Genomic DNA, 7,308 nt, shown 5'->3' on the forward strand with positions numbered 1-7,308 from the left:
AACCAAGATAAGCCACTGTTAGACCCAAATAAGCATCCACATAGAGATTTGCACTGCTTTAACTTGACAGGTCTAAGGCCTGCTTTACACTGTTTTTTGTACAGCATTAACTGCACTGGCTGAGAAACAGGTACAGTTAGAGCAACACATGCCCCTGTGGTCATAAATGAGTAGAGCTCATTTCCCTAAATCTAGCTATAGCCAGATAAGCTCCTGTTTCTAAACCAATATAGTTAAGCCTTAGCCAAACCAAATAATGATGAGTAATCCCTGTCACACTCTGCTTCTAAACTGAGCACCTTTTGGTGGAGGGGATGTGCAAAGAGCAGAGCTAATGGTTTGCCCACAAGGAGGAGCTGACAGTGACGCTGAGCAGCCTGGAAAGTCATCACTTGCCGTCTGCTTTTCAGCGATTACAACCCAGGGGTGAGACTGTGGTGCTCCTCTGTGCTTATCAGCTGGTGGAAGGCTCCCTAAGCCGGAATGTGAAGCCGGGTATGTTTGTGAGCCATAAAAGAAGCAGAGTTATTTGTGGCGATGTGAAACCAAAAGAAACCAGTGTCAGGCTCGTGCTGTTGTATCCAACCCAGTGGAATGTGGATCTTGCCTCTTTTTCATTGCCCAAAGAAGGTAACCGGCGCCAAGGATACATTTACCATAAAGAAGAAAGAGCTACGAAGCTCTGTCCTGCTCACTTGTGAGCTCTGTTCAGACAGCAGGGGAAATGGCTGAGTGGATTTTATACTTCTATGCAGTGAGTGGCATTTAACTAAGGATGCTTACTGCACCCTGCTTTAGTTTAACTGTACTGTTTGCCATATTCCTAGAGTATTTGCAGAAGCCATTTAAAATTGCTAAATGATCATGTGCATTGACTATCCATTTACATGATGTCTTAAGAACATCATTAAGAGAAGAGTGAGGCGGGGGGGATTTGATAGAAGCCTTCAACTACCTGAGGAGGGTTCCAAAGGGGATGGAGCTCGGCTGTTCTCAGTGGTGGCAGATGACAGAACAAGAAGCAATGGACTCAAGTTGCAGTGGGGGAGGTCTAGGTTGGATATTAGGAAACACTATTTCACTAGGAGGGTGGTGAAGCACTGGAATGGGTTACCTAGGGAGGTGGTGGAATCTCCATTCTTAGAGGTTTTTAAGGCTCGGCTTGACAAAGCCCTGGCTGGGATGGTTTAGTGTGTGTTGGTCCTGCTTTGAGCAGGGGGTTGGACTAGATGACCTCCTGAGGTCTCTTCCAACCCTAATCATCTATGATTCTATGATCATAAGACTAACATGTCAACATTGTGCCGTACAACCCCAGTGAATTAATTGTGGCTTGAGCAGCTCATAAAATCAAAAAGTTCATACAATTGAACGTCTCAGAATTACAGTAGCTCTGGTGCACATACACTGCATCACTTGCTTCTTGTGCTTCACAGTGATTTCCAATGCGTTGAAAATATTGGGAATGTGAAGGAATGTCGACTTGTTCTTCATTGACATCAATTTCATTATGTGACTTTTGTCCACACTGGAAAAAATGGTTTTTATAACTTCTTGTTCTTAAGATTGGTGTTTAGAAAACTGAATTTCTTCCACTACATGATAATTGCATATTTTGTCACAATACTAAGCCTATAAATGATCTTCCATGTATTTTAGTCAACCTTATTTCAGTATCTAAATATTTTCTTTCAAAAGGTAGTGTTACATGGGAAAATTTTGTATCAAATGACATTAGAATTGTTTGGTCAAGTATTTAAAATTGCTGTTATATCTATCTTTATAAAGTACTGGAACAATGTCTATGTGGACAGTAAGATGTTACTTTCCTTTTTTTTGTTTTGTTTTGATAGCTAAGTGTATTGTTAGTTAGCAATCTTAAATGGATTTTGAAACTTGTGTGTGTTTTGTTTTTCAGACTCTTGACTTCTTCTTTTAAATAGACAGTAGACAAAATGGGTGAGGTATTTCCTCTAGAGGTTATTTCCTCTGGGGCTTGAAAGCTTGTCTTTCTCACCAACAGAAGTTGGTCGAATAAAAGATATTACCTCCCCTCACCCACCTTGTCACTCAACTCTGTGGCATTTCTCTGTCTGTAATGTGGTAACTTTGAACACACCATCCTATCAATTCCAAAATTTCAGGGAACTGTTCTAGGCATCCTTGACCAGAACCATGTTGTTTATTGGTGACAATGAGAAAAACCAAAACATGGAAATGGGGGACATACAGAGCCCCTGGCATCTGGTTAGCAGAGTTCTCAATTGTGATTGACTGTAGACCAAAGAACCAGTTGATGGCAGACATTAACCCATTTCAGCATAACAGTAGTCCCCATTTTAGTTCTGCTCATCTTCCCTATGGACTCCCAGACAGATAGAAAAGAAATGAGAAGGCGGGGGTGGGGGTGAAGTGAAGGGGGGCACAGAGCCTCTCGAGTGTGAAGGGAAAGTGTGGGGGAAGGGGAAATTGGGGGCATACCGTGCCCATGACATAGGGGAAATGTGGGGCACAGCAAGCCCCTGGCATGCGGCACAGGGAGAAATGGGGGGCACACAGAACTTGCATGCTGAAGGGGTGGGAGGTGGAATGAGTGGGCACACAGAACTCCTGGCCAGGGGGAGAATAAGAGACCCTGGCATGGGGGAAGAGGGACAAAGGGGCAAACAGAGTGTCTGGCATGAGGGGGGGAATGGGGAACAATGGTATGGTTGAAGGGGTGAATGGGGGGCAACACAACTGCTAGCATATGGTGGAGAGGGGAATGTTGGGCACTGGCATGAGGAGGGTGGGGGAATCAAGAACACATAGAGCCCCTGCAGTAGAGGGGGGTGGGAGGGAGGGACACTAGCTTGTGGGGGAAATGGAAGAATGCAAAGCACCTGTGCTGTGTGCAATGCATTTGGCTAAAAGAAGCAACAAAGTTTGCAACTCCCCAATAATATGAGCAATTGGGAATATTTTCAGCCTGAAGGATGAATTCTTTGTTTTAGCCCACGAAAGCTTATGCCCAAATAAATGTGTTAGTCTCCAAGGTGCCATAAGGACTCCTCGTTGTTTTTGCTGATACAGACTAACGTGGCTGCCTCTCTGAAACTTGTTTTTGCTAAACACTCACGTACTTGTTGTTCAAAGCATTTTGGTTTGTGTTCCAGGAAAGCAACAGTGAAAAAGTGCTAAAAGAGAAGATCCGTGAACAAAGGAGCAGCCCTCCCCAGGTGCTACAGGTAGGGCCAAATTCCCCCATGATGTAACTTCCCTGAAGTCAGTAGTGTTAAACCCAGGAGAGCTTTGTCCCATAACATGTGGGTAGACTCAGTGCTTTGTGGGCAGGGCCGGTGCTACCATTTAGGCCAACTAGGCGGTTGCCTAGGGCGCCAAGATTTGGGGACGCCAAAAAGCGGTGCCCCCAATTTTTTTTTTTTTTTTTTTTTTACAGCGGCCGCTGTGCTGGGAGGGAGAGGGAATCTGAGCTGCTGGCAGGCAGCCCAGGGGAACCCCTGGGTCAGCGCGCCGCCGGCAGCCCAGGGGTTACCCTGGGTCAGAGCTGCCGCACGGATCCCTGGGCCGGGGGGTGGGGAGCTGCCGTGGGGGGGGGTGTGCCTCAGGGTGGGGGGGAGCTGCCGCGGGGGGAGCGGCTCAGGGTGGAGGGGGGACAGGGAGCTGCCGCAGGGCTGGGGGGGGGGGGGGGCGCAAGGTGGACGTTTCGCCTAGGGCGCGAAACTTCCTTGCACCGGCCCTGTTTGTGGGTAGCCACCAGGCTGTTGTGGTGATAACTTTACTCACTGAAGATGAAATGCAGAAGGAAACACATGTGAAAAAGATGATTTGTCTAAAACTGAGGAAACCTGAGAAATTTGGAGTTCATATTTCCACTCTGTCCTCTCCTCTGATAGGAATGACTGCATTAAGGCTTTCTTTCTCTCACGGCTGTCATGGGAGAGATGGAATCTCTTCTGAGTCTGGTTTCTTAAAGGAAATATTATCCAGGACTTGACATTTCTGCATGTGTGTGGGCGGACGTGATAGCAGACAAATGAGCCAACTTTAGAGTGTGCGGAGCTGAAACATTAAATCTGAGGCAACATGGAACAGAGCAGCAAGAACGCCATGGCAATGCTGGCAACAAAGGACCACCCTAGGGGGGAGAGTCTGTGAGACCTTTAATTCCACAAGGGGTTGTAAGTTTCTCCCCATTACAAGCATGGGGTTAACAAGGGATAGTTTTAAAAAAAGGAAACAAATTTGTTTTTGCAGAGTTGTGGTTTAAGGCCTGTGGCATCTGGCCAGTCTTCTGTGAATTAGTTAGTTATAACCACAGCAGAGCCTGCCTAGGCTTGATGTACTGGCGAGTATTTCCAGCAAAAGCCAACATTCCTAGAGGCATCAGATGAATCTGGGTCAGGGGATCAATAGGGTAAAGCACCCACAACCCCCACTCTGCTAGGGAGGCCAAACCCCTCATCCCTGGCCCCACCCCAAATCCTGTACCCCAACTCCATGCCCCAGCCCTGAACCCCTCATTTCTGGCCCCACCCCGGAGCCTGCACCCCAGCTGGAGCCCTCACCCCTTCCCGCACCCCAACCCCTGCCCCAGCCTGGTGAAAATGAGTGAGTGAGAGTAGGGGAGAGCGAGCGATAGAGGGAGGGGGGATGGAGTGAGAAGGGGCAGGGGCCTTGGGAAAGGAGCAGGGGGCAGGGCAAGGGTGTTCAGTTTTGTGCAATTAGAAAGTTGGCAACAGTAGGGGCACCCCAGGACGCCGCTGCTCTGAGGGTGGGGCCCCGGGGTTGCCCGCTACTCCGTCCACCTCTGGGACTGCTGCTTGGGCAAGGCCAGCTGCCAGGGGCCACCTAAGTAGCGGCTGGTGCGGCTGGCCCGAGGACCACTCCAGCATTGGCCGGTGCAGCTGATTACAAGGCCACCTGAGCAGCTGGCCCAGGGTCAGCTGCTTTGGTAGGGTTGCCAAATTTCTGATTGCAGAAAACCAAACCCCCTTCGCCGAGGTCCCTTCCCTGAGGCCCTATCCCCCACTCACTCCACTCCATCCCTTCTCCCTCTGTCACTCGCTTTCCCTCCACCCTCGGTTATTTTCACTGGGCTGGGGCAGGGAGGGCTCCGGCTGGGCGTGCGGGCTCTGGTGTGGGGCTGGGGATGAGGTGTTTGGGGTGTGGGAGGGGGCTCAGGGCTGGGGGTGGGGCTGAAGGGGTTGGGGTGTATGGGGGGGGGACGGGCTCTGGGGTGTGGCTGGAGAATGAGGGGTTTAGGGTGCGGGATGGGGCTCAGGGCTGGGGCAGGAGGTTGAGATGCAGGAGGGGTTGTGGGCTCCAGGAGGGAGTTTGGGTGTGGGAGGAGGCTCAGAGTTGGGGAAGAGGGTTGGGGTGCAGGGTGTTGGCTCTGGCAGGGAATTTGGTTGCGGGGGGGGCCTGAGGGCTGGGGCAGAGGGCTGTGGTGTGGGTGGTGCTTACCTCATGCGTCCAGGAAGTGGCTGGCATGTGCCTGCGCCCCTAGGCAGAAGCCCGGCCAGGTGGTTCTGTGCACTGCCCCTGGCCGCAGGCACCACCCCCGCAGCTCCCATTGACCATGGTTCCCGGACAATGAGAGCTGCGGAGCTGGTGCTCGGAGTGGCATGCCGGCCACTTCTGGGAGCTGCGTGGAGCCAGGGCAGGTAGGGAGCCTGCCTTAGCCTTGCTGTGCCACTGATCGGCCTTTTGATGGCCCGGTCAGCTGTGCTGACCAGAGCCACCATGGCCCCTTTTTGACTGGTCGAAAAACTGACGCCTGGCAACCCTATGCTTGGGCGGTTCTGGGGTCAGCCAGACTGGCTGCTGCAGAAGTCATGGAGGTCATGGAAAGTCTCAGAATCTGTGACCTCCGTGACAGACACAGAGCTTTAATTATTGGGTACACAGAATCTCCCAGGACCTGGTGCATAGACTCATACTATTTCTAAAACAGCTACCTGTATGGGGCTGGGTAGGTAAGGCAATCTGTGGCCCTAGGCACACCATGATATAGCCCCCCTTCCCCGACTCCTCCCCACACAGTTGCCCCACCGACCTGCACTTGGAGTGGAGGTGGCAGGTTGCCCCTTTCTACCTAAAGAGCAGCAGCAAGGGGGTCCCTCCCCACTTGGGGCAGCAGAGATCCTTCTTCCCTTTGGCATTAGGTGGCCCCCAATGCTGACCCCAGCAGCTGGGGTGCATCTGTTTGCTTCATTTGTTCAAGCATTTTCCTTGTTAAAATGTAAACTTGGATTCTAATACGTTTGCACAACTCCAGAAGCTGGGACTCTGGTTACGGTACACACCGGTTGTGCCTGTCTTAATCTGCCTTGTACCTGTACAATCTGCAGATTGTTTGTGGTGCTTAGCGTGGGGTGTGTACGAGTGGTTGTTGCCCATGTGCTGTGGCTACTATTGAAACTTTCAATACTGAAATGTGCTTGGTGGCAGAGGTGATTAATCTCTTTAAAGGGCTAAGACAGATGTCCCCAAACTGTGGGGCACGCCCCCCTGGGGGGCACGGAGGAACATTTGGGGGAGTGTGGCAAAGCCTGAGCCAGCCCCCATGGGGGTGGGGCAGGAGCACCACCCAGCCCCGCTCTGCCACCGGCTCTGCCACGGCCGGAGCCTCGGCTCCTGGCTGCGACTCTGCTCCCAACTCCAGCCCCTAGTCTTGGCCCCCGACCATGGTCCGGGCACAGCTTCCGCTCCCGACTCAGCCTCTGGCTGCAGCGCCATGCCTGGTCCCAATCCCACCCCCAGCTAAGGCTCTGCTCCTGGCCCCAGCCGCCCTGGTCCTAGCCCCAGCCTCAGCCCCAGCCACGGTTCCATTCATGGCCCCGGACCCACCCCCAGCTGCGGCCCCAGCCTCCTTAACCCCATCCGCTCCCCTTCCCCCAGAGCTGTGACCCCACTGCTGTGGGTGGAGTGGGGGGCATGGACAGGGGCAAGGGGGGAACGACCCTGAAAAGTTTGGGGACCGCTGGGCTAAAAGGCATGCCTGGAGTTCATTGCAGAGGCTATGCACACTCTCCAGGTGTATAAAGTTGAATCGAGAATACCCAGGGTTTCAGACTTAATTCACAAATTGTGACGATTGACAAAATGTAGCACAGTTCTGTTTATATTTTCTCTCATGGCTTAAAAATATGCATGGTCTAAATCAAGCAATATAAACAGATCAAATTATTTTCTCCTAAATCTCACTGCTCTGGCTTTTAGGTTGGAAGCACTTTTCAAAACCGAGCTGGTGTCTCATGGAGGTTAACACGATCCCTTGTTCTGACTGACTAAATCAGGCACAAG

The 7,308-nt window shown here is 51.5% G+C and overlaps 1 protein-coding gene across 4 annotated transcripts in view; it reads left to right on the plus strand.

Moving 5' to 3' along the window:
• Positions 1-420: 420 nt before the first annotated feature.
• The window catches only part of LOC112120378 (dipeptidase 2-like), a 48,102-nt gene continuing 41,214 nt past the window's right edge, over positions 421-7,308 (plus strand). For 2 of the 4 annotated variants that reach the window (XM_026652784.1, XM_026652778.1), the window contains exons 1-2: positions 445-630; positions 3,156-3,227. The gene's annotated coding sequence lies outside the window, so the exon portion shown is untranslated. Of the gene's footprint in view, positions 631-3,155; positions 3,228-4,114; positions 4,182-7,308 lie in introns of those variants that run through there. The other 2 variants (XM_026652780.1, XM_026652782.1) reach the window with 2 other exon arrangements.

The sequence above is a fragment of the Terrapene carolina genome, unplaced genomic scaffold, assembly GCF_002925995.2.
Source record: "Terrapene carolina triunguis isolate 2854851 unplaced genomic scaffold, T_m_triunguis-2.0 Scaffold130, whole genome shotgun sequence".
In the NCBI taxonomy this organism is placed as follows: Eukaryota; Metazoa; Chordata; order Testudines; family Emydidae; genus Terrapene; species Terrapene triunguis.